Genomic DNA, 24210 nt, shown 5'->3' with positions numbered 1-24210 from the left:
CTGGCCCCATGGCCTAGTGGTCAAGTTTGGCATGTTCTGCTTCAGTGGCTTGGGTTCGGTTCCTGGGTGCAGACCTACACCACCTGTTGGCAGCCATGCTGTGACAGCAGCGCACATATAACACAGAGGAAGGTTGGCACAGACGTTAGCTCAGGGTGAACCTTCCTCAGAAAAAAGAAAAAAAAGACTGCACTGAAAATGGTGTTATCCAGCACAATGCCAGCTAGGAAAAAGTCCTGGCACTCCCCTTTCCCCCGCCAAAAAAACCCCCAAAACAAAAAAACTTGACTCTAATAGAAGCTTTTAATCCAATTACTAATTTTCAGGAAATACAGGGAAAGCGGAACAAGTTAAACTGTATCCTGGAGTTCTAATCAGCAAACCAAGGTGGGAATTCTAAGGCCAAATGATTTATTCAATAAAAATAGATCACACATACAAAAATGGGGAAGGAATCTACTAATTAAATGAGGCTTAGAAGGTATAGTAGTCAATTGCAATATGCAGATCTTGTTTGAATCCTGATTCAAAGGAACATACTTTATTTATTTTTTTTCTGGCAGTAGTGCTCTTTAGGAACATACTTGAAAACAATAAATCCACTTATGACAATGTTTATGAGACAATTGGAAATTTAAATAATTGATAGTTGACTATATTAAGTAATTATTGTTCATTTCTCAGATGTAATGATGGCATTATGGTTATTAAAAAAGAGTCCTTATCCTTTAGGCTAATTACTGGAATATTAATGGATGAAATAATATCATGTCTGGGAATGGTTTCTAAATACTACAAGAGTGGGAGGAGTGGATAAGGGTGTGGCTGGGCCAGGTTTAGCTGTGGGTTGATGGTGGAGCTGGTGACGAGTATGTGGGAGATCGGGATACTATCTGTCTGCTTTTATGTATATTTGAAATATCTTATTACAAAAAAATTTAAAACATGATATAACCAAACTTTGTTATTTAGTAAAATTTTTTACAAACGTGTGTGTAGTTTTAAAAGAAATTAAATTTTAAATGTAATTTTAAGTAAATTAAAAAGAAAGACTGACATATATGTATACATGGAGAGAGATATTAAAATTTTTGAAATGCTATTGGCCTTCTGCTTTTCTGAATATAGTGTTCTTGTACCGCTTCAATACAATTAAGTAAACTATATATATGTATATATGTTATATACATATATGTAATCAATGTTCTCCTGAATTAAAGCATCATAGAGGAGGAGGACGTGCTGAGATTACCTTCAGGTCTCATAACCTGTGCCTGGGATGAACATCTTGTTAAGAACAGACTGCCCACCTAATGGAAAGTGTCGTTTTGCTGTAGGATTTTTGCACTTCTAAATATGCTTTAAAATTTTCCCTGCTCCTTTGCCATAATGATTAAGATACCTCACTGCTGCTTCACAAAATGCATCAAGTGCTTTCTCTATGGTTATGGAGTCAAGCCTGTATTTTCAAGGCAACATTGCTGAAATGTCAATTCAAGTGTATTGGGTATTAGTCAACAAAACCAACCAGGCCCCAGGTATTTCTTGTGCAAAATACTTTGCCAGGTGTTACGGGAAATACAAATAATATGGAACACAGAATTGGCCATCAACAAGCTTGCAATGTTTGAAACAATTAATGCCTTTAAACCTAAATATCTTTATCATCTAGATGCACTGGGTTCATTTAGTTTGCAAGATTTATTGACACTATTATATTGACCAACATTTTTGAAATAGTATTGGCCTCTTTGCTTTTCTGAATATAATGTTCTTGTCCTGCTTGAATGCAATTAAGTAAAACTTGGCTTTTTGGTGATTGTTTATTTTAAAACATAAGTTACTAGCTCGAAAGCAAACTGCCTATAAACTAATTTGAGTACAAAACATCACATCCCGGAAATGGCAATGTTAATGAAACCTACCCCAAAAAGGTGGACACATCGTCATTACAACACCTTGTTGAAGTTGGTTGGCTGTAGGCACAGAAGATGGCCCACAATAAAGTAGATCTGGCCTACTTACAGGTTAACTGCCCAGCTATCAGTGGCCCTCAGTGCAACACCAAACATTTAAGTAAATGTCCCAGGTGAAATCTGTGCCTTATCTTTGCAACGCACTTGGAGTACTTCCTGACTGGCAGCTTCTCAATGCAGGGGGGCTGGTTTCTCCACAGGCTCCCTAGTGGGGAGCCTTTCCTTTGCTGAATAGGGGGCTGTGGAACTTGGGTTTTGACTCTGTTCCATCTGTATGGAGCCTTGTTTAACATTTAAACAAAATCTCAATAATTCCAAGAAATGGTTTTACTATTCTTTTCAGTCAGCTTTGTTATTAAATAAAGCAGTCTCATCAGAGAAAAATGGGGAAAAGACAGAAAAATGATTCCTTATTTAGCAAATCAGAACAAGACTAACAGACTTTCATTTAGTTTGCCAAGCACTAGACAACAAGCTCTATCTTATTTAATCCTCACAACCCTATCAGTTGTTAGACTATAAACTAATTTATAGTCGAGAAAATTGCAACTCAGAGGGGTTAAGTAATTCATCAAATTTACTTACCTGGTTACTCAGACCAAGATTTGTCTTACTGCAAAATCCATACCATTATACTTCTAATCACTATTAAAATATAGAGTACATTTAGTCTTTTTTTCTATGATATGTGTTTGTGTGTCTCAATATATATTATATTTATTGTTTTACAAAAACAGAGAAGGGGTTGTGGGAGGAAAAGTTTTCTTTCTCCCCTTCTAGATTCCTTGGCTGGCCTAATAATTAAATTGACATAAAGCAGACTAACAGGAGAGAAACAAACAAAAGTTCAATAACATGTATACGTGGGAGAGACTCAGGGGAACTGAGTATCTCTGAAATGGTAGAAACCATCACCTTAAATACTGTCTTCAGCTAAAGACAAAAGAGGATGTTGGGGGTGGGGAGCCAGATATGAGCAGTTACTAGGAAAGGCACAGTAAACAAGGGTAAGGTTGTTATGCAAATTTAAGTCACTGCTTTCTCCATTCTGTAAGAATTTCTAGAGATTTGGCCCTCCCCATCTTCCTGGTCCAGCTAGTGAGACACCCTTACAAATGGATATTTCCCTTATAAATGTAAATGTCTCTTACAAAAGGGTAATTTTTACTCAGCTTTCAGAGTTTCTCCTGTGTCTGCAATTTCTTTAAAATAATCCTTATGTCAAAGAGGCGTATTTAAGGGTGACAAATTCTGCTCCCCTATAGGATTCAGAACACATTCCCCCAGAATACGCCACTTTGGTATGCACACTGTTTTGAGCTGAAGACAATCAAGGCCTGAAAGACTCAGGAAGAATTGTTTTTACCTTCCCTTAACTGTAAAATAGAGAGCCTGGTTCAGAAAGACGTCCATAACCAGAGACAACTACAAAGGATAAGGGCTAAGTGTGGTAAGCTAGGGCGGGGAGCTCGGCAGGGCCTGGTGATCACATTCTTGTCTGTGTCCCATTGCTTCTGTGTGGCATGGCAAACATTTGTTTACCAAACATTGGCTTTTCCCATCTTCTTGTGAATTGTCTTTCTCCCCTTTGAAGTCCCAGACCCCTACTCCCTTCTCCTTAGTTCATGAATTGTAGTTGTTTGTTTAGTGACTTTTCTAAGCTATTTTTGCAAAAAATGTATTCTTTGTTGATGTCTGAAGTCTCTACTTTTTTAGCTTAGTAGTCAGCTAGTTGTTTGATAGATACTTCCAGAAATGCTGGAGCCAAGAAAAAAAAAGGAAATAGTTTCCAGGTCTTTACAGATTGGTTCTGTGTTGGGCCACTCCTCAATGCTTAGCCAGACCATTTGCAACTTTGAATTAGCCATCACTTCCTGCTTATGCTGAGCCTAAAGATCAACTAGAAGTGAAAACTTACAGTCTATTCTAGTCTTTTCTGAGCATGCATGCTGCCCTGGGCATGCACATGGCTTTCTAGATTACCTATGTGGGGGATCAGAATTGGCCACCTCAGAATGTGTCTCTTTGGCTTGATTATTATTATTATTATTATTTTTAAAGATTTTATTTTTTTTCTTTTTCTTCCCAAAGCCCCCCGGTACATAGTTGTATATTCTTTGTTGTGGGTCCTTCTAGTTGCGGCATGTGGGATGCCGCCCCAGTGTGGCTTGATGAGCAGTGCCATGTCCGCACCCAGAATCCGAACCAACGAAACACTGGGCCGCCTGCAGCAGAGCACAAGAATTCAACCACTCAGCCATTGGGCCAGCCCCTGGCTTGATTATTTTTAAGAACAAAAGACTCTGAAAGAAACTTTGACCTCCCCCACAACTGCATAAGAGAATTTAAAATAGAAGGGCCTGTTCCAGGAAGGAGCTAATACCACAAAATAACTGTAATGTGACAAAGAAAAATGGCAAGCAATAGGATATATTGGAGTATATGAGGAAGCCATTTGGTATAAACCTAATTTGGCCTGACTTTGTTTTTCCAAAAGGGCCTGACTGTGGCCATTGAGCATGCATTGTATATCTGCTTAGACATTTTGAGATAAAGGTGCAACTTCCCTCCCCCTCCCAACGTTGGCATCTTCTTAAAGATTAAGCATCTTTCTTTAGCCTGGGAACTGATTGCAGCGCTCATCTGTGACCGCCCAGCTCGAGGCAACGGACCCGCCAGCCTGCGGGGTTCACTGAGACAGCAGGCCTATCTGCTGTTTCCATCAATCGCTGTGCTGACAGAGCAGCCTCGTGACTATTGTAAAAGGGACATTTCAATCATATGTGAAACTTACTCTTTGAGGGTATATAACCATCCTGTATACCCCCACTTCTTTGGAGTGCTCTGTTCCTTTGTGGAAAGACTCTCCAGGGTTATAATCCTCAGATTTAAGCTCAGAATAAACTCACCCAAATTTTCATTTATAGATTGGTTATGGATTATTTTCGTTGACAAATGTAATGTAATGTAAAATGTATCTCTTAGGTCACATTATCTATAGTTGGCCCATTTGCATTTCCATCTCCATGTAAATTGCCTTCCTCCCCCTTGAAGTCCCAAACCACTACCCCCAACAACTTCCTTTGTTTTTAGCTAAAAATAGTATTTAAAGTGATGACCTCAGCCATTTTGGAGAGTTGCTCAGTTTTCCTGGGTTTCCCCCATGTTATAAAGCTCTATTTGATTTTCTCCTGTTATTTTGTCTCCTATCAATTTATTTCATAGGCCAGCCAGAAGGACCTAGAGGGTAAAGGATTTATCTTCTTCTCCTATAGTTTGGCGACTTGGATGGGATAAAATTCCACTGGCTGGACACTGTTGGCTCCTGTACCACTGCAGCTGAGAGATCCTGGACCCCTGACAAGAGCTGGCAGGAGGTAGGAGTTCTTACCACATCAGTCTCCCAGATCTCTGCTTGCAGGGTCCAAAGGAAGCAAGAGTGGTGAGTTTTTTTTCCTTTTCTAAATTTAGATTAGCAGGAGAAAATATTGGTGAAACCATGTTCTTGGACTCAGAGACCCTAGGATTTGGGTTGAGTACTCCTTGGTATATTGACCTTTTTCCTACCAGTGAGAGTCTTTCTCCTTGTCTGTCTTTTTTTTGGTCATTTGTCATAAAAAGGGCAAGATGCAGGCATCTATAAGCCTGTTGTCCGGAAATATGTGCCTGAGGTGAAAGCTATTGCCAAGGGCATCTTGGAAGCCAAAGAGGCTGTAAATATGGTGGGTGCTGGTCGAACAGTTAAGAGCCATTAGGGTGCTTGCCACCTCAAGAAGTTTCCTGTGAAAGGATAAGTCAGTCACAAGAAAATGTCCTTGCAATGATGAGATACTCTTTAAAACCACATACATTCCCCAATTATGAGGCACCTCCCTCTCAGGCATTAATCTGGCTGTGAGAGATGAAAGGCTTAGCTAAAGCTGTTAATATGCATATAAGATGAGGTGTTTTTCTTTTGTCTTGTTCTATGTCTTGAGAGCTTGGTTTTGTGACCTTTCTGGTGTCTGCCGTCTGGAGGATGCATGCACTGGCATACATCTCATCAGCCAGTTGAGTAGACTGGGGTTCTGAGACACACTCTCTTTGTCCAGCTATGTCAGCTCTCAGGGGAGTTTGTCATAAGGGGAGCCAATTGCTTTCATCAGGGGCCTTTGTCATCTCAACCTTTGTTGCTTAATGTGCAATGATGGCCTTTGCTCTCTTAGACTATTTTTGGGAGTGAACTTTCTTGATCTCTTTTGGGGATGCCTCTTGTGTCCATGGTTAAGCTTATTGGTATGAGTCACTATTAAGATCCTACTCATCCATGTAGCCAGACCAATGATCATTTAAATTGGGGAAACATTTAAATTGGGAGGAAAAAATTGTGAAAGCTCTCATCATAATTGTTTTATTGGTGCATATGAAGAGGCCAAATTAAAAAAAGAAATGCAAAATAAATAAAAAAGACTATCCTTAAGACCTTGAGTCAGGTTACAATTAAATTGAGAAAATGTAAAAGTGCAAATGTTGCTAAGATTATAAAGATTGGAATGTTTGAGCTAATTTTATATAAAGAGGTTATATCATCTTTGCCTGAGTGTGTTTTAAAATGTCTGGCTGGGAATGCTTCCCCTATCCAAAATTATGACACAAAGACCTATTGATAAAGTCCTAATGAAAGCTATGATTAGAGGCATAATTGTTGATGGAATTCAGATGAAATTTTGTAGAAAAACTGGTATAGTTACAGGCTTTATGTGAAGTGATTGTATCTCTTTTTTTCTGATTGTATTATGGATTGTATTGTGGGGATAGACGTTGTGTCTCACTGAGGAAAGGAAACCTTTTGCATGCCTGATTGTAAGACAGCATATAAATCTGCCCTTCAGACAGTCTTAATTAAACATGCTAAAGGGAAGTCAATAAGGTTGCCTGAACCTACACCATATGAGATAAAAACTAGAGGCTAATATCAAGTGCTAATAAAAAAGATAATAAAATCTCTCCCCTCCCCCAAAGTAAATTGGTCTAGGGTTAAATGTACACTTAGAAAAAAGGGCCTTTGTTAAATGCTTTGTGCAGACTTTTCAAGGTGTGATGCATTGTCCTGAAGTTTTAGAACACAAAAATCTTTTGATTTACCTCTTAAGTTAAAAATTTCCCTGATATAAAGAAGCAATTGGAAAAAATGTAGCTGTAAGGGTGCATCAACTTCTTTTTGTGATTCAGACTGTAATCCAGTTCTTTGGGGGAACTAGAAGCAACCGTCTATGTCTTGCAAATGTCTGCAAGGCAGGAGGTATTGCTCCGGAATGCAATTCAAAGTTCACTGTACTTTGCCAAATCCAAAAACCTCACCTATTCCTCCCAAAATGCTCCTAGATATTGACTGAGACAAAATATTGAGACATTAGAAACTGATAAGGCAAATATGCCCCAGAAACTTGATCTTGGAGAAAACTTGACTGCTTTCTCTGTGTCTTTATGATGAAGATTTTCTGCTCCCATCTTCCCTAGGACCTGAGAGCCATTCTTTGAAATGCAAATGTTTCTCATAAACTAGTGAGTTTTGTATTCTTAAAAAAAATTTAACAGAAGCTGTAAGTTTTGTCTGTGTCAACCTGTGTGTTCATGTGTGTCTATATGTATGTTATGCATGTGTGATATTTCAACTCCAGATGGTATGGCCAAAAATTAAGAGCTCTGCTTAATTGGCTTAAAGTAAGTGCTTACATAAATTATTTCTAAATATAATAGAAACTAACCCAAATGTCTTTCAGCTTAACGTGATATGAAATAATCTTTGGTGAATGAAAACTTATTTAAGTATAGATTTGATTAAAATAGACATGTCCTCAGAGTCATCAGCATTAGATATGATGCAGACATGCAGTCTGGGTTTACTAGTGAAATAATCTCTTGTTATCCCTTTTACAAACTTGTCAGCAAAAATAACTTAGAATGATAGCTAATTTTGTCTAATGTCTCATGAAGTTTTCATGAGTAATCTAAACATAATTGTTGGGAACAAATAATTTTGGTGCAAATGCCATAAAAGTTTAAACCTTTTAACAATAATTATATTTTATGACATGTTTTTAATAGCTTCCAAAATCTCTTTAGTGACTTGAAACTTTGAAGTTTTGCTTGATTAAATTAAATGATGGAAAACTCATTGAATATCTAGATCATTTCCAAATAAGATAAAATACTAAAACACTAATTGTTAAACATATCTAAGTTTACCTACTTTTGTCTTACAGAGAAACTAAAAAGTGTTTGGGTATATTAGTAAACACGTCTTGAATTTTATTAAAAGATTCTACTATAAAAGTAAATGTTTCTAGAAATTACAAAAAGTGTTTATAAACTTGCCAAGCCACAGAATGCTAATGTAAGACAGTTTATAATTGCTTAGTTAATTTTTACTTAAAAATTAAAGTTTCTAAGGGCTAAAAATTCTAATTGTGATTAAAGCTACTAAAAGTTAAGGAAAACATGTTTGTATTCAGGGAAAGTAAGGTGTATGTTTTCAGTAAAGAAGGTATAAAGAATGGAAATACTTTTGTTTGCTTGGTTAAAAAGGATAAGTTTGTCCTAAAGTACCAGGAGGAAAAAAAGGAAAAAGGCATAGGACAAATTCTGAATGTAAAAAAAGAAAGTTATAGAAGATTTGTGAAAGAGGAATTCTGAAAAAAGTTTTGTACATGATCAAATTGGCTAAGATTAAAATGAATTTAATTAAGAAAATGAGTTTTAATATCAAAAGTAAGCTAGTGAAAAATTAGAATTTGGCTTTTTCCCTCTCTTAAAAGGATAATTTTTCTTAAACTTTTAGTCTGCTCTTAATAAAGGGATTGTGAAAGGGTTTTTCTTTGAGTAGTCTACCAGAAGGGTAGGGATTTTATGTTTTATCAAAATAAATTTCCTGTATTGTTTTTATCAGGTCTTTAATCACAGGTGTTAAGTTTTCCTTATAGCTATTTGATCTTCTGCATTCATCTCAAAATCTTCAACTATCACCATGGTTAAATGGATAGCTAAACATTGTTTCCAAGGGACCTATGATATTATGTGGGTAAATGTTATTGATATAAATGTTTTAAAAATTATATAACATTCTTAAAATTCAAATCTATCCTGGTTGTCGGTCATAATTCTAGTTATTATTTTAGTGTTTTATGTCACAGAAATAACCAAGTTTCCTTGTCAATTGTCATTTTCAAATCTTTTGTCATTTACAGACAGTTATTATTTTACTCTGATGCTTTTGCAAATATGTTTCATTTCAGAGAGATTCACAGAAAAGATTCTGACACTTCCTCTAAAATACATGTTTCTGATAAACTTTCAGATCATAAAACTGGACAAGGTAAAAGAAAATTACAGAACTCTAACAGAGAAACTGATGACTTCATGAAACTGCCAATAAAAGATCAAGATCAAAAGTTGATTACACGGGGCTGAATGAACTGATGAGGATGATTTTAATTTGTGTGACTTTTTATTTAAAATATCGCTGATTTTGAACAATGTTTTATTTTTTCAGATTAAGGAAAACATTTTCTCTTTTCTCTTAAGCTATGAACTATAGAAATTTGGTAAATCATATGTTTGTAAACAGAATTGGAACATTTATCTTTTTCTCACTACCTGATCCCTCCATAATTTGAAAACTCTTAGTGAGTGAATATTCTTATTTTCATGGCAATATAGTTATTTGCATAAGTTTGATATGAATCTGTTCTCCTTATTACAGGACACAATTGGAAACATTGGTTATATTACCAGAGCTTTGACTGGAATGTCATATTTGAGAGAAACATACATAGACTCAGAGATGGCCAGACAGCTTTTGAGGAAGAAGATTGGACTTTATGAAATAAAGCCTCTTGGAAATATTGGCCTGCCACCTTGTTTACAGGGTTTCCAGCAACCTCAGGTGAGTAAAGAAGGTCACTCCTCTGGCAGGTGCCTGGAAGCTTGAAATATTTGGGGGGAACCTCAAAAGAAGACAGACGTTCACCCAAATCTATAGTTACTGCAGGCAAAGTCTGATGACAAAGTCTTTGACTTAGTTTTCCTGGCCTCAAGAGGCCTATAAAATTCAATCTGATATTCCTTATAAAGTGTTCCTGCAAAGCGGGTTTAAAAGAGCCTATATGATCAATTGCTATTCTTGCTGTACTTAGGTAAATAATTGAGCCATATTTATTGAAACTAGATTTACTTTACAAATCAAGTAGTCTTAATTTGGCTATCTTTGGTAACAATGAGGGTGATTTTAGAGAGAAAAATAACATTTCAGTAAAAAACTATAATACACATTTGTGAATATTAGATTCTAGTTCTATTAATTGTCTTTGAGGTTTTTGTTTTCTACCTATAAACCAAGCTGGATCTTGAATTCTTCTAGTGTCCTGAAATATCTGACCACAAATCTCCAAACTAACATTTTCCATCATTTTTATTTGAAATCATTGAGAACTGAAACTACCCTTGTTCTTAAAGCCCTGCAAACTGAAGCCGAATAACTTAATATAAACTTAAGAGAGATCACCATGATAGCATGCCTGCTGCTGTGTAAGCCACTTAAAAGAATACCTGAATACTCAAGGACATCACTAGAGACATTTCAAGCTGCAAACGATGCTTCAACTCTGACGTCTAAAAGTCTTGACTGGCTGTCCCCTGGGATCAGAAACTGGTTTATAATTCACTGCAACCATTAACGTTGTTTTTCTTTTTGTTTCGTGGAAATGCTTCTCACTAAAACCCTGATTGCTTGCTTCCACAATACAGGCCTGACTTTGGGAGCCCACCTGCATCACTGGCTTCTAAAATGGATTTAATGGGATTGATCTATTACAAGGACTAAGAAAAATGTTCAGTGAGATGGAACAATTTACCAACTCAGCTTCCGAACCATCAAACTTCTTAAAATTTCAAAAGACTGTGAAGCTTCTTAAAGTTTCAAAGGTGGAACTATAGGGGATCAGAATTGGCCACCCCAAAATGTGTCTCTTTGGCTTGATTTTTTCTTTTTTTGGTGAGGAAGATTGTCCTTGAGCTAACATCTGTGCCAACCTTCCTCAATTTTGTATGTGGGATGCTGCTACAGCATGGCTTGACAAGCAGTGTGTAGCTCCGCGCCTGGGATCCAAACCTGCAAACCCCAGGCTGCCAAAGTGGAGCATGTGAACTTAACCACTATGCCACAGGGCCAGCCCCTGCCTTGATTATTTTTGAGAACAAAAGATTCTGAAAGAAACTTTGACCTCCCTACCCCTGCAACTGCCTAAAAATATTTAAAATAGAAGGGCCTGTTCCAGGAAGGAGCTAATACCATAAGATAACTGTAATGTAACGTAAAATGTGTCTCTCAGGTCACATTGTCTATAGTTGGCCCACTTGCATTTCCAGCTCCATGTAAATTGCCTTCCTCCCCTTTGAAGTCCCAAACCACTACCCCCAACACCTTCCTTTGTCTTTAGCTAAAAATAGTGTTTAAGGTGGCAACCTCAGCCATTTTGGTAAGTTGCTCAGTTTTCCTGGGTTTCTTTCATGTATACATGTTATAAAGCTTTGTTTGATTTTCTCCTGTTATTCTGTCTCCCATCAATTAATTTCATAGACCCGCTGGAAGGACCTAGAGGGTAGAGAATTTATCTTCCTCCCATACACCTGGTATACTCAGGGGCTTTTCAAATCCTTCATTCCCCAAAGAGTCTCACTCCTCAGCTTTTTCTTCTTAGCTTTTGTCATGTCTAGTGTTCCTTAGCTGTTGATTTTTTCCCAGGTGGCAGCAGCTTTTTCATTTGGCTGTCAATATGTTTGAGGAACATTCTCCACCCTGAGAGAGTTCCAAGTTAAGTGAAACAAAGGCAAGCTCCTTGTGTTAGTTCTTCAAGGAACCTACAGACAGGTCAAAACAAATGTGATTCCTTGGGAACAAAGTTTTCTCTACTCCCTCCAGTACCATGTATTCATATTGGGGATCCTAGCTGCAATCTTGAAGACTGCAACCATGCTGGTGGGGGGAGGGTGGTGTAAGGGAAAGTTAAAATGCCACCGAGTTCTCTTACTATGTTCTAGGGCCTTTCTTCTGGTTAAATGTTCAATTAATTACTGTAAACATTTGCCTATCTCTCAGAGTTCCAAGAAAGTTTATTCTCATAGTTTTTGCCAGATTATTTGGTGTTTCTGGGGAGGGACAAGCCTTTGAGGTCCCTACTCTGCCATCTTCACTGATGTTACCAGTCCACTTGGATGATGATTGAATTCCTTCTGTATATCTCCAACTGGATAGCAGATTGATCTGAATACTACTAATTTAACTTCTACGTTCTAGTATACTTTCTTCTTTGATGATTATGGAGGATAATGGTAGGATCTTTTTCTGGCTCAATGCCTGGCTCTCTGATATGCTGAAAAGATGGACCATCTGAAAAACTTAGTTTCCGGAATCCACTACTGGAGATTCTTCCAGTTTTTAATCTACGTTTCTAGAAGTGAGTTTTTAATCTCCTTTGCTGATTCTCCCTTCTTTGGCCCAAACTTAAATGATGGAGTCCTTTAGGGATCAACTGTAGGATTTTTTTTTTCACTCTATACTCTCCTAGGAAATTTTGTATTCTTCCAAGCCCGTAAATACAAAAGATACTACAAAATTGATATCTCCAGTCCAGAGTAACTTACTGAACCCAGACCCAATTGCTACTTGACATTTCTTAATATCTCACAATATCTCAAACATATTAAAAAGCAAGCATTTAGTTCTCACTCTTGCAGTTATTTTTCTCTTTGGTTTTTCCCTATCATACTAAATGACACCTCTATCCATCTAGTCATTTATCCTGGGAACTTTGGAGTCATCCTTGACTTTCCACTCCTCCTGACCCCCAAACTCTATTAATCTTAATAATTAGTAAATAATAATTAATCCTATATATGTTTCTCGGAAGTGGTCAATTCTTCACAACTCCACTATCAGCACCATAAATTTAGCTGCCATATTATATTTTGCCTATACTATTCCAATTGCTTTCTGTTTCTCTGCTTCCATGCTTACCACCCCCTCAACTCATCCTGCAATTAGAGTGAATGTTTTAGAATGCAAATTAGATCACATTACTCTTCTGATGAATCATAGCTCATTAAGGTGTCTCACGAAGTCCTGCAAGATCAGCCTTCTACCCACCTGTTCAGCCACAGACCACTCCCTTTCTCACCACTATCAGGCTGCAGTGGCCTTCTTGTAGTTACTCTAATGTGTAAACTCCCTCCTGCCTTAGGGCATTTGTATGAGCTATTTTCCCTTTTCTGTTATTCTCTTCCTCCCACCCTTTTCCTAGCCAATCCCTTCAGCATCCCTTCCTTAGGCCAGCCTTCTATAAATCCTCAATATAAGTTAAATCTCTCTGCTCAACTCTCCCATAGCCTCTTGAACTTTTCCTTAATAGACCTTATGATCTTTATCATCATTTCTATGGTTATGTGTATGATTATTTATTATTGGTTCTCCTTCGGACTATAAGCTTCATGAGACCATGTCTGTTTTCCTTACCATCTCTAGCCATAGTGCCTATGAAGATGCAAAGCTAATAGTCATTGATAAATAAATAATAATTGAATGAATAAATGTGAGAATGAATGGGTTAGAGGTCAGAAGAAGTCTTAATCTGATTCTTCCCAAGGAGTAACAAGCAATAATTGTTTCCTGGGTACCTGCCCACATTCCAGCAATGAGAGTGAACTCCTAACTTTCCCTTGTTCTCCCCATCGTGTGTGTCAGGAATGTGGTCTGCTTTGTTCAAAGACTTGGCTCTGGGATGGAGGAATGGAATACCAAGATGAGCTAAGGGCAGGAGAGGAGTCTTCTTTATGTTCAAGATGAATGAGGAATTACCAATGAAGAAGGACAGAAGCTAAATCCACTGGATTGTTTAAGAAGTTCAAAACACCATGGGTATATAAGAGGGATTTATCAGAAATGTTATGATGATAGAACGAAATAAAAATGAGAGCAAAGGACACTAGAGTTAAGATAAAATCCAACAACTGTGTTAGAAAACACAGCTGCAGGCCCTTGCAAGGGGAAATAAAAAAAAATGTGAATCCAGCGGGAGTGTGAAGAAAAGAGGAAGTGGCTTCCCAGAGTGGGAGTTGTAAGTAGTTTAGGGGCTTAGAGATTTAAACCTGATGATTGGGAAGCAACACTGGAAATTATGAGGAAGGATGTGTGAACTTAGCAGTGCTGTGAATTTTACTCCTATTATAAAATTTAAACATGAATGTTTTGGAATTTAGGACATAGTAGGAGATATCAGAAGTGATAAATGGGGTTTCATGTGTGATGGGGTAGGTATTTTTTAAATCATACATTATCTTATTTTATTCATATACTTATCTGATCACGCATAGTCCAAGAACACCGAAATAATAAAACAAATATAATCAGATGTTAAAGATTGGTCCTCAAACATTATAGCCAATGATGCCACACTTGCCTATAATCTCACCAATATAAAACCACATCCACAACTCAGCAGCCACCAAACCATTCAGCACAGCTTCCTTAATTGTGAGCTATTTGCAGCTACCAGTTTGAGCACTACGGATTATTTTTTTCAGGCTCTAAGTAGTTCTAGGTATCTCAACAGGGGTTTGAGAGACAAGCTTAATGTTAAGGTCATGCCAAAATGTGGCTAATCCCAGCTTTGAGTAAGTCTTAGCAGCATTTATCAGCACCAGAGCCTTCTCAGTGAGGCTGTGGACAAATTGGCCCTTGTTTCTAGGATGGAAAGTTTGTCACTCTGAATAGCTGACTGAATTGGGTATAGGTATTTCACAAGACTGATAATATGGAAGGGATCCAGGAAGTAGAGGTGTGGAGGAGAGAAAAGCTTAATGCTTTAACAGTGGATTTGAATTAGCAGTGACACATCAGGAAGCAGGAAGAGAGGGAGGAGAGGCAAGTTAATAATCACTTCAGTGGGGGATCGCTCCGAGAAGGCATGAGAAGTCATTGGAATGAAAATTTGAGATTAATCATTGAAGAGTCACTTAGTTGGACTGTTTCTTCCATCTTTCCTTTTCTTACTCTCTTGTGTTATTTTCTGAATTCCCTACGATAAAATCTTCAGAAAGTATAAAATTGTGTGTGTGTGTTTGCCTATACCTCCTTGAAAAGTAATGATGCCATTTAGTTTCTGGAGCTATCTAGGAATATAAGGAGAATTCATTAGCATATATCTAGCTGCATATGAAACAAGATCCTGGTAATGGTCACTCAAGTAATAAGAGCAATTTTTCCACATTACATGAAATCTGGAGGTATTTAGTTTCAGGGTTGGTTTTAGTGGCTCAGTCATATCGTCAAGGCTCAGGATGTTTCTATCTTTCGACCCTGCTATCGTCAACATGTGGCTCTTCACTTTTTGGTATGTCACCTCATGGTCACTAGATACAATTCCTTGAGGTCTGACTTGGAGAGAAATTTTATAACTTAAAATATGACACATTATAATTTTGCTTCTGAAATGAGTTCCTAAGAATGCAGGAAACCACCCTTCCATACCCAATAAGGAAGTGAGGATGTGGCAGTCAGCTAAAGTGGGATGGGCTGTGATCTAAAGGTAAGGATGTCTGACTGCTTCGTGGGAGAGGTAAGTGTGAACTCTGACAGGAGCTCTGTTGAAACCCGTGGGCTGAACTGAGAGAGAGTCCCTAGCGTTATGGCAGCCACCTCAACATTTCTATCAGAGTCAGATTCTGGTTGGACTTGGCTGCCAGTCCTTTATTTTGTCCTATCTCAGTTTGAGGTTTGATGCTTGTGACCAGGGTGCCCTAGATAATCATTCTTAATCATTGTTATTTAAATTTGTGACATTCTCAAGTGTGAGTCTAGACAAGTGTCAGTGAGAAGGAATGAATTAGTGAATCAGGTCTGGATAGCTCACTGCTTTAAAGCAGCGTTTCACAAGCTAAGTTTCCTGATATAGTGAGGGGTCACCCAGAGTTTGTAAGAGTGGAATTGGGGAGCAATGAACAGCCATCTGCAACAAACGTAACAATAAAAATAATGTGTCTGCCTTCAATTTTTCTCCTCAAAGCTAAAAACACTAGTTTACTAACATCTGCTTGGATTGAAAAGCTTACATAGAGAACTGGGTTTTGGTTTTACGAGGTTATTGGATTGTTGTCCAAAGACAGGTTGACTAATTTGGTAAAACTGGTTCCTTGTTGCCAAGGTATGTTGTGTTAAGAATGAATTGCCTTGCTTTAAGCGAGGGAGTAGTAGATACTACTCATACCTTATGTATAACCTTAGGTCACCAAAGGAATGGTTTCCAAGACTGATACATCACTTTAAGAAGAGAGGTGTCCTTGTGTGAAGCAGAGACATGAAAACCCAATCTGCCCAAAGTCTCAGGTAGGCTTGCCCCTCCTTGGGGAGAAATGAATTCACTGGACAGTTCAGATGACTACTTAACACCGTAGGCACAACCACTTGCTAACGAATTTTGTTCTATAGCAAGATTCTCTCTGATTTTCTTCTTCTTTGTTTATTTCACCTATTCCTCTCCCTTCTCCAATTGCTGACGTTCCCTCATAATTTTTATAACTATATGTGCGATGATGAGCCCTCAGAGAAAGATGAGAACTACCATGCTCAAAAATATTACAAAAGATTTGCTCATGAATAAAGGCTATATTTTTGTGCCAGTTTTCCTTATTAGAGAGAGAAACAAAAACGGAAATTCTGATCAAATACTTAGTGCTGAAGAAGATAAATAGCTGGGGAGTTCAAGGTATTTCATTCAGATAATCGTAAGCTATAACCGGCTAAGAGTGTGATTAAATGGTCTTATTCGGTGCTGGTAATTCTACAGAGAGAGCATAAAACATCTAAAAACATATTGAAGTTACTCAAGTCACTACTTTTAACTTTTATCCCCTTGACCATCTTAAAAGAAACACAATTTGAAGACCATCATGAAGTGTTGTATGTGTCAAGTGTTTGACTCTAATTAGCCAAACAAGCAGGGCCTAGAGGAGTTCCAGGAGTCAAGGCCAGACATGACATAGGGTTGGGACAGACTCTTCATGGAGCCAAAGGGGATCTTGAAGGCTGTTCAGATTACAGCGAGCTTTTGGAAGAAGTGGGCCCAGGGGCAGAGGTCTGAAGTGGGATGGGGCTACCTACAGGTTTAGGATCATTGGGCCATACCACTGAGTAGCAGCTTCAGGCACCACCTCCCTGGGCTGGTCTGCGTTAGGATAAGCCAGGATTGCAATGCAGACAAAGACTTCAAATCCACAGAAACTTTGCTTGTGATAGCCAGATGAGGGCCCCATATTTTTGGCAGAGGCTATGGCTTTCAGGGCAGAAAAGCATTGACTGAACCACAGCTAATATTTAGAGAACTCCCAGAATCTCCAGATATATTTTTTAAAAATCACTATTTGTATAAATCTTATTAAGCATCCTTATAGGCATTACTTTAGTCATATACTTCATTCTTTCCACTTAATAACTTGTATATTACCAAAAGACAAGGTCGCTCTTATTGTATACAATTTAGAAGATGCAGAAAAGCACAAAGAATACAGTAACACTCACCTACATTTACATTTTTATAACCTATAGATAATCACTTTTATATTTTCATGTATTTTGTCTTTTTTACATGTCTACAAAACAAAATTAGGAATATACTAATTGTATTCTAAAATATACTAATTTTATGCTAATTTGGTAGAGGCAAAATATACAAAATTCACCTAGCTGCCTGCCTGGGGGAGAATCACAGGATGAAAGAAAGTGGAAGAGGAAAAATACTTGGGTTACTGGTTCACAGTGTTCTCCTACTACACTGTGCCAAATCACCCTGCCCAACTTTTTTGGATATCACCGACATGGGGAAGGGACTCCACCCCAGGATTATTGACATCTTATCATGGGGGCAATCAGGGGCACCTTTGACTAGACAGAATGAGATTGGGAAAGTTCATTTAAAGAATCTTAAACACACTTTTCAGGGCAGAGCCAGCAAGACTTACGGTGGCAGGGTGTGGTTAAGGAGGGTACCTAATCAGCAGCTTGGAGGAGGTTGGGTCTGGGATGTATCTTCACTGCCAGCCAGATAGACCGAAATCTCAGACTCAAAACTAAAACTTCCTAATTTTAGGGCATAATCCCTGCGAGTCAGGTCAACTGGTGGGTGCCATGCCTGCTGGAGAAGAAACTGCTTTGCCCCTGCATCCAGAACACTTTCATTCCACATGCAGCATGTTTGCCCAGGATCTATGGCACAGATGAGTTCACACAGGCTTCAACAGCTTTTGAAGGTGGTATCACCACTCCCATTTTGCAGATTAAGAAACTGAAGGTAATGAAGGTTAAATAACCTGCCCAAAGTCACATAACTAGTAAGTAAAGTCAAATTGCTGTGATTCCAAAGCCCACCTCTTGAGACTGGCTAGCCTCTAACCAGACCTCCTGCGTATACAGTTAAACCTCATTTCTTAGTCTCTTTGGCAGGTAGATGTGGCCATACGACAGAGTCATGGTCAATGTCATGTAGGTGGAAGTGATGGATGCCACTTCCAGGTTTGGCCTGTGGAAACTGTCCACCCATAATGCTCCATATTTTCTTTTCCTCTGTGTGACAGCTAGACGTCATTGTCCAAGGAGACCTTGAAAAAGCCACATGTTAAGGATGGCAGACCTCTATCAGCCTGGGTCCCTGATGACTTGTGGAGCAAAGCACCTTCCCTGGCCACAAACCTCCCTTCACTTAAGGCCTTTTGGATTCTATATGAGGGGGAAATAATTAGCAAGTATTAACTTAACAAAATCACATTGCAACTAAGTGGCAGAACCAGGATACAGCTTCTAGGTATTTTTGCCTCAAGAATCTTTGCCACAAGCAATTTTGCTGCAAACATTTTTGCTGCACAACTAGTTGGCCATAAAGGCAATTTTGCCATAGAAGATGAAATAACACAGTTTGGGTTTCATTGTGGCTTCATTTGGTTACAAATATGCACCCTAGTATTTGGATGAAACTGATACCTCTCTTAATGAAAGAAGACAATTTAGTGAAAAAAAAAGAACAAAAGTGCAATGCTGAATGAGAAGATGAATCAACAAGCAAAAGATATATGTATAATACTATGAATGAAAGACTTGGAAGACAAAGTGCTTAGGTAACAACCCACAAAATAAAATTAATTCCTTGCACAGTATTGCCATGAATCTGCACACATTTAAATATTCAGGAGGAGTTTGGAAGATGGCAGTGTAGGAGGATCCTGAACTTGCCTCCTCCCATGAACACAACAAACCCACAATTACCTTTGGAACAATTCCTCTGAGAGAGATCTGGAAACTGGATCAAAAGAACCTCCACAACAAGGGACAACACAAAGAGGAGTGGAAGAGGCAGAGATATAGCCCTGCTGAGAAAAAAATCATACTCTAGCTGTGGTACTTCATGTTCAGGAGCAATCTCCAATGTACGGAGCTTTTCCCGGAGGAGCAGGAAATTCGAATTTCACATTAAGCACCTCAGCCCATAGATCCAGCACAAGAGAGATGGGATCCCAAACACCTGGCTTTGAAAAACGATGGGGAAATACACCCAGGAAAACTACAGAACTTTAGAGAAAGGAAAATCTGCCTTAAAAGGGCCCATGCACAGACTCGGTTGACCCAGAAAACAACACAAAAACACCAGATAGGAAACTGCATAGTCCATTGGTAAAAGAGACTCACTTACTAAGCTCACAGTGCATCCTGGACAGGTAGGAGGTGGCTGGGCCCATTCCCAGGGACTTAGACACTGGTGGCATCCATTATTGTGACCTAGTTCATCTGCACTGACACAGATGACACAGACACTGGTAGGCACCATTGGAATCCTTCCTCTAGCCTGTTAGCTCAGGGGTCTGTCTTCCCACTAGAGCATGTAAGGCAATCAAGCATAATAAGGCAGGGCAGGCAGCCCACCCCAGGAACCAGCCCTGCCCACCAGCAAGCCCATAGCAGACTTGCGCTGCTGGCCCTCACAAACAGCCACACAGGACATCTGTTCCACCTGACGATGTCTGAAATATTTGTGTGATGATGAGCCTGGGGCCTGCCCCACCCACCAGCACTCGTGAGGCAGCTGTGCACCACAATGTCATGTAGCCAGTTCTCACCAGAGGCCAGCCCCAACTAAGTACAAGCTAGCAATAGCTGCACACTGCACTTACTAGTCTCTCCAGAAGCCTGTCCTGCCCACCAATGCATCTGAGACAGCCAAGGACAGCAGAGCCATGGAGCCAGCCACACCAGGAGCCTGCAACAAATAGTTGTGTACCTCCCAGGCCTAGCAACCAGCCACACTGAGGGCCTGACTCGCTTACCTGAAAAACCACAGTAATTGTGTACTACCAGACTTTGTAAATAGCCAAGCCAGGGACTTGGCCCACCCAATAAACATGCCCACAACAGCCACACATGGTTGGGTCTCACAACCAACCAGCCTGGAGCCAGCCCAGCCTACCTGTGTACCCACAGCAATAGCAATCTTGCCACAACAGAAGGGCACACACAACCCACACAGAGGACTCTCCTGGAACATTTGGCACAGGTGATGGGAGGGGAGCATGTGCTGGGCCCCATAAAACGTCTCCTACATAAGCCCACATTTTCAAGATAGAGAGAAGTAGCTGATTTACCTAATACATAGAAATAAGCACAGATAAGTAGGCAAAATGAGGAGACAAAGAAATATGTTCCAAATAAAAGAACAAGACAAATCCTCAGAAAAAGAAGCAAACAAAACAGAGATAAACAATGTACCTAATAAAGTGTACAAACTAATGGTCATAATGATGCTTCCAGAACTGGGGGGAAGAATAGAAGGACACAGTGAGATCTTCAACAAAGAAATAGAAAATATAAAAAAGAACCAATCAGAGCTGAAGAATACAGTAATGGAAATGAAAACTTCACTAGAGGGAATCAATAGCAGAGTAGATGATACAGAAGAAAAGATCAGCGAGAGGGAGAAAGAGTAGAGGAAACCACCCAAGCTGAACATTAAAAAGAAAAAAGAATTTAGAAGAAGAAGAACAGTCTAAGGGACCTCTGGGATAACATTATGTGTATTAACATTGCATTACATGTCCCAGAAGGAGAAGAGAAAGACAAAGGGGCAGATAACTTATTTGAAGAAATAATAGCTGAAAACTTCCCTAACCTGGGGAAGAAAACAGACATCCAGGTACAGGAAGTACACAGATTACCAAATAAGATGAACCCAAGAAAGCCCACACCAAGACACATTATAATGAAAACATCAAGAATTAAAGATAAAGAGAGAATCCTAAAAACTGCAAGAGAAAAGCAACAAGTTACACACAAAGGAAATCCCATAAAGGCTATCAACTGACTCTTCAGCAGAAACCTTACAGGCTAGAAGGTGGTGACATGATATATTCAAAGTGCTGAAAGGAAAAACGTACTAACAAGAATAATCTACCTGGCAGTTATCGTTCAGAATGGAAGCAGAGAGAAGGAGTTTTCCAGACAAGAAAGAAGTAAAGGCATTCATCAACACTAAACCAGCCTTACAAGAAATGTTAGAGGGATTTATTTAAGTGCAAAAGAAAAAGCCACAAATAGGAATAAGAAAATTATCAAAGAAAAAATATCACTGGTAAAGGAAATATACAGTAAAAGTAGTGAATCAATCACCTGTAAAGCCAGTATAAATGTCAAGAGACAAAAGTACTAAAATCATCTATATCTAGGATAAGAGGTTAAGGGATACACAAAAATAAAAGAGGTAAAATATGATGTCAAAAACACAAAATGTCAGGCAGAGAGTAAAAGTGTGTGAGGTTGAACTTAAGAGAGCATCAACTTAATATAGATTGCTATATACATAAGTTATTAATTGTGAACCTCATGGTAACCACAAACCAAAAACCTATAATAAATATACAAAAAAAAAAAAGAGAGAAAGTAACTCAAACAGGACAATAAAGAAAGCCATCAAACCAAAAGGGAAGAGGGCAAGAGAAGAAAGGAAAAGAGAAGAACTACAAAAACATCCAGAGAAAAAAGTAATGGAATAGCAAGAAGCACACACTTATCAATAGTTACTTTAAATGTAAATGAGCTAAATGTTCTAATCAAAAGGCCTAGGATGGCTGAATGGATTAAAAAACAAGACCCATATATAGTCTGCATACAAGAGACAACTTCAGATCTAAAGACAGTCACAAACTGAAAGTAAAAGGATGGAAAAAGATATTCCATGCAAATGGAAATGAAAAGAAAGCTGGGGTAGCAATACTTATATAGACAAAATAAAATTTAAAACAAAAACTGACTAGAGATAAACAAGGGCATTACATAATAATAAAAGGAACAATCTAACAAGAAGATATAACACTTGTAAATGTCTATGCCCCCATCACAGGAGCACCCAAATGCGTAAAGCAAAACAGTTGTCAAAAACCTCCCAAAAAAGTAAAGTCCAGGATCAGACGGCTCCCCAGATGAATTCTACCAAACATTCAAAGAGATTTAATACCTATCCTTCTCAAACTCTTCCAAAAAATTGAAGAGGAGGGGATGCTTCCTAACATGTTCTATGAGGCCAACACTACTCTGATATCAAAACCAAACAAGGACAACACACAAAAAAGATACAGCAAGATACAGCACCCATTTATGATAAAAAAAAACTCTGAATAACATGGGTGTGGAAGGAAAGTACCTCAACCAATAAAGCCCATAGATGACAAACCCACAGCTAACATCATACTCAACTGTAAAAAACTGAAAACTATCCCCCTAAGACTAGGAACAAGACAAGGATGCCCACTTTCGCCACTCTTATTCAAATAGAACTAGAAGTCCTAGTCAGAACAATTAGGGAAGAAAAAGAAAGAAAGAAAAGGGATCCAAACTGGAAAGGAAAAAGTAAAGCTATTGGCAGAGGACATGATTTTATATATAGAAAACCCTGAAGAACCCACCAAAAAACTGTTAGAAATAATAAACAAATACAGTAAAGTTGCAGGGCACAAAATCAATGCACAAAAATCAGTTGCATTTCTGTACACTAACAATGAAATATCAGGAAGAGAAATCCAAGAATACAATCCTACTCACAATCTCAACAAAAAGAATAAAATACCTAAGAATAAATTTGACCAAGAAAGTGAAAGACCTGTAACTGAAAACTACAAAACATTGTTGAAAGAAATTGCAGAAGACGCAAAAATATGGAAAGGTATTGTGTGCTCATGGACTGGAAGAATTAGCATGGTTAAAATGTCCATACTTCCTAAAGCAATCTACAGATTCGATACAATCCCTATCAAAGTCCCAATGACATTTTTCACGGAAACAGAACAAAGAATCCTAAAATTTATACGGAACAACAAAAGACCCCAAATAGCCAAAGCAACCCTGCGAAAAAAGAACAAAACTGGAGATATCACACTCCCTAATTTCAAAATATACTACATAGCTATAGTAATCAAAACAGCTTGGTACTGGCAGAAAAACAGAACACAGCTCAATGGAACAGAACTGAGAGCCCAGAAATAAACCCACACATCTATGGACAGCTAATTTTTGACAAAACAATCAAGAACATACAATGGAGAAAGGAAAATCTCTTCAGTAAATAGAGTTGGGAAAACTGGACAGCCATGGTCACAAATGAAAGTAGACCATTATCTTATACCATACCCCCAAATGAACTCAAAATGGATTTAAAACTTGAATGTGAGAAAACATAGGCAGTGTGCTCTTTGACATGAGTCTTAGAAGTATCTTTTTCCTGGGTCCTAATAAGTACCAAACCCAGTATTATCACTCAGAAGTCCACCCATCCCAGGGCTTCTCAAACCAGTTTAGATAAGGGAATATCTAGAAATTTCTTTTCTTTTCTGACCTTGACATATTGAAATTTTAACACATAAAATATAACGACACAAAATTTGGGGCTAAATCGTAAACCATCTTGTATATAGATTCCAATAGAGATAAACAGTAGTAGATACTAAATTTTAAAGGAAAATTTATGGCAGAAAAATTTTAAATGGAGACAATGTGATCTTCTCATTTAATTTGATCTTATTTTTTGCAAACTGAGAAGCACTGGCCTATTGACTGACTTCCAGAGCACGGGGTGGAAGAAGGTTAGCACAGAGTGGTCGGGACCATAGGCTCCAG

At 38.4% G+C, this 24210-nt stretch overlaps 1 protein-coding gene and 1 pseudogene across 1 annotated transcript in view; both read right to left on the bottom strand.

The window, feature by feature from the left end:
- The window catches only part of DHRS9 (dehydrogenase/reductase 9), a 52469-nt gene that overhangs the window by 27924 nt on the left and 335 nt on the right, over positions 1-24210 (bottom strand). The window lies entirely within an intron of this gene.
- LOC139076587 (ATP synthase subunit g, mitochondrial pseudogene) lies at positions 14353-17318 on the bottom strand (annotated as a pseudogene).

The sequence above is a fragment of the Equus przewalskii genome, chromosome 17 (assembly GCF_037783145.1).
Source record: "Equus przewalskii isolate Varuska chromosome 17, EquPr2, whole genome shotgun sequence".
In the NCBI taxonomy this organism is placed as follows: Eukaryota; Metazoa; Chordata; class Mammalia; order Perissodactyla; family Equidae; genus Equus; species Equus przewalskii.
This window is presented reverse-complemented; position numbering and strand designations above follow the sequence as displayed.